The 12435-nt window shown below is 29.8% G+C and overlaps 1 long non-coding RNA gene across 2 annotated transcripts; it reads right to left on the bottom strand.

The window, feature by feature from the left end:
* Positions 1-2493: 2493 nt before the first annotated feature.
* Positions 2494-6299, bottom strand: LOC147806742 (uncharacterized). Of its 2 annotated transcripts, XR_015435114.1 has the most exons (3): positions 6083-6299; positions 5024-5172; positions 2494-2836 (listed from the first exon to the last, which is right to left on the bottom strand). It is a non-coding gene; the product is annotated as an uncharacterized LOC147806742 (long non-coding RNA). The 2 variants fall into 2 exon arrangements; XR_015435113.1 differs by having other exon boundaries at positions 2494-5172.
* Between the last annotated feature and the right edge of the window lie 6136 nt (positions 6300-12435).

Genomic DNA, 12435 nt, shown 5'->3' with positions numbered 1-12435 from the left:
GTACTTATTCGTATAGATTAATCGTAAACAAGCGCCATACCATTATTGTCGCCAATGATGCTTAATTAATATGGGTAATTCCTATTATACAAATTAAAAAAATTACTTATTTACAAAAATTCCAAGTTAATGGTTAATTTCGATATTATGCCTAATAATGTTGAATACAGTTAATCTCAATTTTAATGGGCTGAACAACAAAAAACAGGTTTTGTTATGTTTTTGCTTATTAATTTTGTCAGTATATACCGTTCAGTTTTGTCCACGATTTCATTGGGTTGTTCAGTACCGAGTTATTGTTTTTTTGATTTTATTAATCCTGTTCGAAGAGTGGATATTTAGCTAGTTGAAAATAAAAAAAAGTTGAATTACAGTTCGTTAAAAATAAGTTAACTAACGCTTTTCGTTTCCCGAAACTCTTGTTTTTTTCTCAGGTCAAGAGCTAGCCCTTGTACAATACTTATCAATATTTTAGTCAAATAACTTCTAAACGTACTATTGGACGTATTTTCAAAATTTTAATTAAATATAGTAGCATTAAATTCTAACTTGAGATTCATTTAAACTGAAATAGTTGCAGTGTTATAGTAGTAGCACCTTGGATACATATGTACTATAAAATAGTATCTTTCTCTTGATATACATCTTCAAGAAAGAATAAATAAATGAGATAAATTTTCTTTTGAATAGATTTATTTTTAGTGGTAAGAGTACAGCATATGTAAAAAGTATAAAAAAGAAAAAAAAATTATTCAAGTTGGATCTGAGAATTTGAAGCACGTATATTTGTTTTTGTTCTTACACAATAGACAGAGTATGGTAGCTAGCTTGACTCTATGAAGGTGCTTGCAGATGCTCATATAAGGTCTATGACCACTATCAGTGGCATCATCCTGAGAAAAAGAGCAGCTAAGTCTTTCTTTATAACTATTGCATAGCTGCCAACCTTATGAATCAAAAATGAGGAACACTATATGCGACAAAATTATACGCACTAATTACGAGAGTAAGATAAAAATTTAATTATTAAATCATAACATTAATAGACATACATTTAAATATGTAAATTAGTAAAACAAAACTATAAACACTATCTTTTGTGGGAAACTTATAATATTAATGTTTTATAATTAAGAATACCGGTATAATATATTAAAAACAAACATTACCTATTAATATATAATTATTTATCTCCAAATTATAAAACACTGGTAAATAATAATCTACATCATAAACAAATATTTCTGATGCAAGTGTTTAAATACTACAAAAAAAAAAAATTCCAAAAATAATAATTTAGTGAAATAATCAGCAACAGACAGCTATTGGAATAATATTTTTCAATAAAAAGCTACTAAAAATTACTTTAGCACAATAATCACAGGATGCATGCTTGTGGCGATCAGAAAAAAGGATTGGTTTAAAATCATAAATTTTATGAAAATTCAGAATTTTTATAAAAATATCAGATTGGATTTAAAAATTAGGAACAAATCCGAAAAATTCTGAACAGTTGGCAGCTATGCTATTGTCTGCTTAGTCATCTGTAAAATAAAAGCATTTTTCTAGATAAAAAAATAGAAATCATGTTACTTTAAAATTCTACAGTGGATCAGAATCCAATCAAAGACTTCAGTTATATTAATAACTGACAACCGTGCCGGAAAATAAAGAGCTTAATTATTTTTATGAATTAAAAAAATATACAATTATATTTAATACATATAGCAAAATCAATGACTGAAATGTTATCTTGTTACGGTACAGAGATATTCTTCAAACTAAATGAGACTCTGCATAAACCATTGTAGAAAATCAAGTCCTGGTAAATATATCTCACAGAAAAGCTTTAAGCAGACAATGCTGTGAGACCATTCCCCGGGACAAACATGAATCATCAGCAGAATCCAGGCAAAAGCTAGAAGAGAACAAGTTGCTTCAAATTAATATTGTAATCAAGATACCTTGTTAAGATTTCAACCAATGGTTAAGTATATAGATAAAAGCACAACTCTTCAAATTGTGAATCTAATAAAGGATTGCATACATTAGTTTGAATCAATTTGAATTACAGAGTGAAAGAACTTTTAGCACAGAAGTATAAGTTTTAAGTTATAAGCACAGATTAACAGAATTTTTTTTATTATTATTAAATCTGGCATATCCATCTTTTTTCACGCATATGGCATACTTGCGACACTTTCAGAGTGGTCTCACAACTCTTTTGGGAGGAAGCATCACTCAAACTCATACTCGGGGATTTGACACATCTGTCACTTTAAAATTAAGACATAAAAAAGGAGTGTAAATTATTGCAACATTAGCTTCGTTGCTCGATTTTTTCTTTTTGCAGATCCCCAATTTAGTCAGGTTACTTACATCTGAAAGAGAGGGAAAGTGTCTGATTAATATTATTTAATATTTCTATTGCAGCATCAATCAGGGTTTACATATAAAGACTAATGGCTTTAAGAACAAGACAATCACAGGACATTACATCACAGCATTTAATAGTTAGTCACAGCACAGATTTTATTATATTTTCTTTACACAACATAAATGACCCCACAGCCAATTGTTCAGTTGGTGTGTGCACTGTTGAGTCACCGTTTACCCTAGAGACAGCCACGTAGGCTTCTTAAAGGCACGAGTCCATGATGGATCATGGAATGTGCATGTTGTGTTATCCCCACGCTGACTTTTAATGATGAGCCAGTACATGTTGATGTGTTTGTCCATTGTTCAGGTTTGATTGCACTGTTCCCAGTTTTTTAGTATCTAATCATCTAAATTCTGTCGACATCACCAGTTCCTTAATGAATATTATTTTCTAAACCTTTTACAAGAATAAAAAATAAAATCATAAATTAATTTTCTAAACTTATTAGTATCTAGATCAAACATTAAATTAGTTTTTATTTAGAATGCAATAAATGCCACTGATAAAAACAAAAGTAATAAATATTTTTGAAATAATCAAAGTAAAAGAATATATATTATTAATAAAAGAGGAATATACTAACTGGTAGGGCACTGTCTTTTCCTTAACCACGGTGTGATTAAAGACAAATACTGATAAACATTAAAAGATCATTTAATTCATTCTGACTTAATTATTTTATTAATACTGTAATAATTTATAAACAGTGCTGTACTAACAGTAAACAATCCATACTATAACAATACAGTTGGGGGAAAAAAACTCACAACGATTAAGGTATAATGCCACTGTTAAAAATATACAATTCTCCGAATAATCAAAACATTACAGTAATAAAAGAGAAAGATACTAACCGAGACAGTCATATTAGCTTCTCATTTAAGCTCATTTAAGTCATATTAGCTTCTCATTAAGTCTAGATCTCATTTAAGCTAACAAAGAATAGAATTAGATCAATCTCCGTGCAATCTAAAATTTTTTATAATCTCTTTTAGTGTTGAACATATACCCATTGCTATTTAGAAATAGCAATTGGCATTATTCATTAGCATTATTCATTTAGCATATTTTACCAAAGGCATTTAAAGTGGAAGAGTATTTATAATTCAGGTATAATGCTCTAAACAATCTTCCCTCTGTCCTTTAAGGGTAGAACCAGAATCATTGAGAGAGAGAACTAGTCATAAAATATTCTATTGCATCTAAAAAAAATTCTGCATTGTGTAAAGTAGCACAGATAAAAATATTAGAAAAAAACACTTTCTACTGAATATTTTTCTTTACAGCATCATAGTACTAAATCTGTTCAAGTACTGTCAGGGATCTGTCCAGACATTCTATAAAAGGTCCGTATTTGTAAAATTGGAAAAAAATTACTTGTAATTTGTGAATATAAAATAAACGTTAACTCACATTCTTTCAACCAGGGTCCTGCTTTTGTGAATTTGTGCAAATAGGGTCTGTTATTGCAAAAAAAAAAAAAAAAAAAAAAAAAAAAAACTTTTTCAAGGAGTTTTTAAATTGTAAAGACTTACAAGATTATGTCCAACACTGTAAAATTATAATTAAAAAAATTAAAATTTAAAAAATAAACAGCAATTGCTGCTACTAAATTAGAGATGCAACATACAAATATTTGGTATTTTGCCTATACTGCTGAACGCAGAATATTCATTTCGGACGAATAAAGGAAGAAGTGTCTGCCGAAGACAAAATTTATTTAGATGACATCTGTCGTTCTCTCTCCCCCCCCCCCCCCGGGAAGGGCTTATTCGATTAACAAAACAATAATGAAGATAAGCGAATTTGTGAAGGGTCTGAGTAAAGGATAAATTATTTTGTGAAATGTCCGTTTTTATGAAAAGATATTTTGTGAATAGTTCGTTAACGGACCCAAATCTCTTCTAAACAGATATCTGACTGTGACTACTCTTTCTTATTTGTATGGGATGAGTTCTGGTTATCTGGCTAAATGTCAAGACAAGATTACAATATTTTTATATTATTAGTATATAAAGTTGTGTATAAATACACTTCTTTTTTTAGCAACTTTGCTATGCATTCTTCAAAGATGTTTGCCAGTTGAATATGGCCCTGGCAGTTTAAATGTATGTGATCTTAACCAATACATTCATCCACAGATAAAGCTGATTCACAGAACATTAGCCCAAGTAAAATTCACAAAGTTTTAATTACTTCATTGAATCGCTTTATAGTGACGTTTTCAAGATTTACAAAATGTTGATGCATACGCTGATCTTTCAATAAGAGAAATTTCTAAACTCTTCGTTCGAGAAAAACAACTCAGAAATATTTCTGTATTGTGATCTGCCGTGCCAACTACAATCGCCAAGGTGCTAAACAGATTGTAAACTTGCAAATTTAATAACAAAAAAAAACACATGTAGATAGTTGTCCGGGGGTGGTTACGAGTTATACCTTTTATAGCACAACAATAAGTAATATTAATAAAAAAATAAATAAGTATCTGAATTAGAATAGTTACACAAGATACTAACAATGCCAACAAATGGTTTAGATACATAATCATTAAATATGTAAATAAATTACATTTCAACTTACCAACATGAATTAAGACAAAAACACAATCGTCCCTTCACAACTGCACACTTAATTAATTTGTCCACACCGATTCCAGGGTGTGCAAACATCGATATCCCATTTTCATTCAGCATTTAAGTAATTAGCCAAATACTTCTCCAAGGAATCACCTAGTAAAAAAGTATTTTATGAAGAGAAAGAAGAAATATGAAAAGTTTGCTTTACATTGTCCACGTAAACTGTCAAAAATCTTAGGGTAATGAAAAAAATACAATTATAGATATAGTTTGAGAAGTTAAATAATTGAAAAAATTCAATTTCATATTTAATATCCAATAAAGATAACCTAAATTTAAGATAACTTGCTAATCTGAATTATCTTCTAATTTATTATAGTATTTGTTTTATGTATTTTAAATAAAACAAATTATTGAGAACAAATTGTTTTGCACATAATTGTGATACACCTATAGAATAAAAATTTTTTTTGAAAGTATGCATGCTCATAATTTATTCAATAGTTAAGACAACCTAAAAGAATAATAATGAATGCAGTAACTGTAAATGAAAATGATAAATATTATCTAAATTTGTTCCATTTCTCTCAGAATTTTTTTTAGATTAGTTTACAATAAAATTGAATCAAATTATTTTAGACATGATCAAAACCCTCTTCACTATTTTTAAGAAAATTCAATATTAATCTTTCTATATATAATAAATTTTAATTAGCAATATATTTCATAGAAAAAAAAGATACCTCTGTATTATGTCACTAAAATAAACATAAATCAAGTAATTCAACTAAATGAAATTTCATTACTAAACTGCTTCACACAATTTCGGCAGATCAAACAAAGGATTTCTAAAGAAGCAGAGAAAAACTTTGATAAATGAATTTTTATAACGATTTTCTTAAATTACATACATTTTACAAAATATTTACTTTAAAATCTAACGCGTGGTATTCACAGATATTTAATAAAATTCATTAATCCTTTTAAAAATTTCATGTAATTTTTTTATATACTGCTATGAAACGTACACTAATATTATAAATCTTTAATTAATAAGAAATACCTGTAATTAAAACTTTCATGATGATAAAATATGAAATCCCGCGCAGCCAAATACAGAAAATGGCTTCCTCTAACAATAGCTTTTGTTTAAACAACGCCAATTGCTTTGGCGAAAAAGTTTGGTCACACAATCAATATAGGGTTATAAGAAGATTGATGGATAAAAGCTAGCGTCAAGCTCACTCCGCCCAGTTACCAATTCCTAAATTGACCAAATATCGAATTGGTGACGGTCTGGGAAACATGGCCAAAATATGTTTTGTTGACTTACTGGGAGGAGGTGCTTTAAGCTAAATATACGCGGGGCAGATATGTGAAGCGTGACGCAGTTGGTAGCGCTGTGGGCAAGGTTGATACATAGTCCCGGAAGTCCTGGGATCGAAACCCTGCACAATGTCGTCTTTAATTTTTTTTATTTTTTATATTATGTTTTTTAATATACTTTTCGACAATTTAACGTGAATCAAGTGTTCTGTATATAGAAATAACTATTTTTCCTTTCAGAAATAGCGAATAATAGCTAATAAGCAGATAAATTTTGATTATTTTTTATTAAAGAAAACAAATAGTTTGGAGAGGAATTTAGACGAGAGAATTTTTTTTTTAAGTACATAAATAAAAGAAGCATTGTCATAATATGAGTAAGCAAAGTAGCACTATTTCGAAGAAGCTAACATGGAACTGGGAAGTCAGCAATTTTTTTGTGGTGAGATGGGGGCCACTGGGTACCATCTCGTCTGCAGAGGATCAAAATTGGGTATAATATGAAAAAAACACAACTACTTCGATTTAGTAGGAACAACATATGACGCAATGCTAAACGAATGGAATTTAGTTGTTGTTTATTTAGTTATTGTTATTAGTAGTTGTTGTTATTTGTTTTAGTTGTTGTTGTTTATTTAGTTGTATTTAGTTTCAATAACTTTTCTTTATAATGCAATAAAATCTGGCGAGCAGCTATTTAAACGATCGAACACTTCGTTTGCTTATTTGTGGCTTGAAGTTAGGCTCGCAGAAAATGCCGTTCATGGGTTAAATTTAGTAGGAACAACACAACCTGTGACGTAGGCTATATTATACCCAATTGTTTGTTACATTAAACTCTAATTTCGGGAAGAGTTTGAAAATTATAGGTTAATATTATAGGGAGTAACGGAGTGTGATGTGCGTTCCTCATGATACGACTTTTGGCCCTTTTTCAGCAATTATTCGCTCTTTAACAGAGAAAAATAATTCTCTTCATACATAGAATACTTTATTCACTTACAAATATTGAAAAAGAAGCTTAAAAAATAACATTAAATAAAATAAATAAATAAATAAAAAATAATCAAAATTTATCTGTTTATTCGCTATTATTCGATATTACATGAAGGAAAAATAGTTATTTCGATATACAGAACACTTTATTCACGCTAAATTGTCGAAAAGTATATTAAAAAACATAATATAAGATAAATAAAAAAAATATAAAGTCGACCCTTGCAGGGTATCGAACCCAGGACTTCCGGGACTACAACTCATCCTTGCCCACAGCGCTACCAACTGCACCACGTTTCACATACCTGCTCCGCGTATATTTAGCTAAAAGCACCTATTCCATGTTAGTTAACAAAACATATTTTGGAACATTATGGGACCACTAATTAGTCTATAAAAAAATTCCTTTCGTACAATTGTTTGTTACATTAGACTCTAATATCAGGCCAAGTTTGAAATTTATAGGTTAATATTAAAGGGAGTAACGGGGTGTGATGTGTGCGTGCCTCCTGATATGAATTTTGTCTCTTTTTCAGCCATTATTCGCTCTCTAACAAAGAAAAATAATTCTTTTCATATATAAAACACTTTATTCTCTTAAAAATATTGAGAAAGAAGTTAAAAAAATTACATTAAATAAAATAAATAAACAAATAAAAAATAATCAAAATTTATCTGTTTATTAGCTATTATTCGCAATTTCATAAAGGAAAAATAGTTATTTCTATATACAGAACACTTCATTCACGCTAAATTGTCGAAAAGTATATTAAAAAACATAATATAAAATAAATAAAAAAATTTAAAGTCGACCCTTGCAGAGTATCGAACCCAGGACTTCCGGGACTACAAATCATCCTTGTCCATAGCGCTACCAACTGCAACACGATTCACTTACCTGCTCCGCGTATATTTAGCTTTAAGCACCTCCTCACGGTTAATCAACAAATAATATTTTGGAACATTGTGGGCCCACTACTTAGTCTATAAAAAATTCCTTCAATACAATTGTTTGTTACATTAGACTCTAATTTAAGCCCGAGTTTGAAATTTATAGGTTAATATTATAGGGAGTAACGGGGTGTAATGTTTGCGTGCCTCCTGATACGACTTTTGTCTTTTTTTCATCCATCATTCGCTCTTTAACAAAGAAAAATAATTCTTTTCACATATAAAGCACTTTATTCACTTAAAAATATTGAGAAAGAAGTTAAAAAAATAACATTAAATAAAATAAATAAATAAATAAAAAATAATCAAAATTTATCTGTTTATTCGCTATTATTCGATATTTCATGAAGGAAAAATAGTTATTTCTATATACAGAACACTTCATTCACGCTAAATTGTCGAAAAGTATATTAAAAAACATAATAAAAGATAAATAAAAAAAATTTAAAGTCGACCCTTGCAGGGTATCGAACCCAGGACTTCCGGGACTACAAATCATCCTTGCCCACAGCGCTACCAACTGCACCACGTTTCACATACCTGCTCCGCGTATATTTAGCTAAAAGCACCTATTCCATGTTAGTTAACAAAACATATTTTGGAACATTATGGGACCACTAATTAGTCTATAAAAAATTCCTTTCGTGCAATTGTTTGTTACATTAGACTCTAATATCAGGCCGAGTTTGAAATTTATAGGTTTATATTAAAGGGAGTAACGGGGTGTGATGTGTGCGTGCCTCCTGATATGAATTTTGTCTCTTTTTCAGCCATTATTCGCTCTTTAACAAAGAAAAATAATTCTTTTCATATATAAAACACTTTATTCTCTTAAAAATATTGAGAAAGAAGTTAAAAAAATTACATTAAATAAAATAAATAACTAAATAAAAAATAATCAAAATTTATCTGTTTATTAGCTATTATTCGCAATTTCATAAAGGAAAAATAGTTATTTCTATATACAGAACACTTCATTCACGCTAAATTGTCGAAAAGTATATTAAAAAACATAATATAAAATAAATAAAAAAATTTAAAGTCGACCCTTGCAGAGTATCGAACCCAGGACTTCCGGGACTACAAATCATCCTTGTCCATAGCGCTACCAACTGCAACACGATTCACTTACCTGCTCCGCGTATATTTAGCTTTAAGCACCTCCTCACGGTTAATCAACAAATAATATTTTGGAACATTGTGGGCCCACTAATTAGTCTATAAAAAATTCCTTCAATACAATTGTTTGTTACATTAGACTCTAATTTCAGGCCGAGTTTGAGATTTATAGGTTAATATTATAGGGAGTAACGGGGTGTAATGTTTGCGTGCCTCCTGAGACGACTTTCGTCTTCGTTTCATCCATTATTCGCTCTTTAACAAAGAAAAATAATTCTTTTCACATATAAAACACTTTATTCACTTAAAAATATTGAGAAAGAAGTTAAAAAAATAACATTAAATAAAATAAATAAATAAATAAATAAATAATCAAAATTTATCTGTTTATTAGCTATTATTCGATATTTCATGAAGGAAAAATAGTTATTTCTATTTAGTTGGCCCACAAAGGGATAAAATAAGTTTTGTTGACTAACCGGGAGTAGGTGTATTAAGCTAAATATTCGCGAAGCTGGAATGTGAAGCGTGGCACTGTTGGTAGCGCTGTGTGCAAGGTTGATGTGTAGTCCCGGAGGTCCTGGGTCCGAAACCCTGTGATGGTCGATTTTAAATTTTTTTTATTTATATTATATTGATTTTTTAAAAATACTTTTCGATATTATAACGCGAATCAAGAGTTCTGTATATAAAAATAACTATTTTTTCTTTGGAAAATAGCGAAAAATAGCTAATAAACGAATAAATTTTGGATAATTTTTATTTATTCATTTATTTTATTTTATGTGATTTTTTTTTTAACTTCTTTTTCAATATTTTTAAGTGAATAAAGTGTTCTATATGTGAAAAGAACTATTTTTCTTTGTTAAAGAGCGAATAATGGCTGAAAAAGAGACAAAATTCATATCAGGAGACACGCACACATCACACCCCGTAACTCCCTATAATATTAACCTATAAATTTCAAACTCGGCCTGATATTATAGTTTAATGCAACAAGCTATTGTACCAATGGGATTTTTTATAGACTATTTAGAAGGCCCACAAAGGGCCAAAATAAGTTTTGTTGACTGACCGGGAGTAGGTGTATTTAGCTAAATATTCGTGAGGCTGGCATGTGAGAGTGGCGCAGTTGGTAGCGCTGTGTACAAGGTTGATGTGTTATCCCGGAGGTCCGGGGTTCGGAACTCTGTGATGTTCGATTTTAAATTTTTTTATTTATTTTATATTATTTTTTAAAAAATACTTTTCGGTATTATAACGCGAATCAAGTGTTCTGTATATAAAAATAACTATTTTTTCCTTGGAAAATAGCGAAAAATAGCTAATAAACGAATAAATTTCGGATATTTTTTATTTATTCATTTATTTCATTTTGTGTTATTTTTTAAACTTCTTTTTCAATATTTTTAAGTGAATAAAGTGTTCTATATGTGAAAAGAATTATTTTTCCTTGTTAAAGAGCGAATAATGACTGAAAAAGGGACAAAAGTCATATCAGGAGGCACGCACTCATCACACCCCTTAACTCCCTATAATATTAACCTATAAATTTCAAACTCAGCCAGAAATTAGAGTTTAATGCAACTAGCTATTGTACCAATGGAATTTTTTATAGACTATTTAGTAGGCCCTCAAAGGGCCAAAATAAGTTTTTTTGACTAACCGGGAGTAGGTGTATCTAGCTAAATATTCGCGTGGCTTGCATGTGAAGAGTGGCGCAGTTGGTAGCGCTGTGAACAAGGTTGATGTGTAATCCCGGAGGTCCTGGGCTCGAGACCCTGTGATGGTCGAATTTAAATTTTTTTTATTTATATTATGTTGATTTTTTAAAAATACTTTTCGATATTATAACGCGAATCAAGTGTTCTGTATATAAAATTAACTATTTTTTCTTTGGGAAATAGCGAATAATAGCTAATAAACAAATAAATTTTGGATAATTTTTATTTATTCATTTATTTTATTTTATGTAATTTTTTTTAACTTTTTTTTCAATATTTTTAAGTGAATAAAGTGTTCTATATGTGAAAAGAATTATTTTTCTTTGTTAAAGAGCGAATAATGGCTGAAAAAGAGACAAAATTCATATCAGGAGGCACGCACACATCACACCCCGTAACTCCCTATAATATTAACCTATAAATTTCAAACTCGGCCTGAAATTAGAGTTTAATGCAACAAGCTATTGTACCAATGGGATTTTTTATAGACTATTTAATAGGCCCACAAAGGGCCAAAATAAGTTTTGTTGACTGACCGGGAGTAGGTGTATTTAGCTAAATATTCGTAAGGCTTGCTTGTGAAGAGTGGCGCAGTTGGTAGCGCTGTGTACAAGGTTGATGTGTAATCCCGGAGAACCGGGGTTCGAAACTCTGTGATGTTCGATTTTAAATTTTTCTTATTTATATTATGTTGATATTTTAAAAATACTTTTCGATATTATAGCGCGAATCAAGTGTTCTGTATACAAAATTAACTATTTTTCTTTGGGAAATAGCGAATAATAGCTAATAAAAAAATAAATTTTGGATAATTTTTATTTATTCATTTATTTTATTTTATGTGATTTTTTTTAACTTCTTTTTCAATATTTTTAAGTGAATAAAGTGTTCTATATGTGAAAAGAATTATTTTTCTTTGCTAAAGAGCGAATAATGGCTGAAAAAGAGACAAAATTCATATCAGGAGGCACGCACACATCACAGCCCGTAACTCCCTATAATATTAACCTATAAATTTCAAACTCGGCCTGATATTAGAGTTTAATGCAACAAGCTATTGTACCAATGGGATTTTTTATAGACTATTTAGAAGGCCCACAAAGGGCAAAAATAAGTTTTGTTGACTGACCGGGTGTAGGTGTATTTAGCTAAATATTCGTGAGGCTGGCATGTGAAGCGTGGCGCAGTTGGGAGCGCTGTGTATAAGGGTGATGTGTAATCCCGGAGGTCCTGGGTTCGAAACTCTGTGATGGTCGAATTTAAATTTTTTTTATTTATATTATGTTGATTTTTTAAAAAT

Source organism: Parasteatoda tepidariorum, chromosome 7 (assembly GCF_982258835.1).
Source record: "Parasteatoda tepidariorum strain Cologne lab strain chromosome 7, Ptep-v5.0, whole genome shotgun sequence".
In the NCBI taxonomy this organism is placed as follows: Eukaryota; Metazoa; Arthropoda; class Arachnida; order Araneae; family Theridiidae; genus Parasteatoda; species Parasteatoda tepidariorum.
Note: the sequence above shows the minus strand (reverse complement) of the source record. Positions and strands in the feature narration are given on the sequence as shown.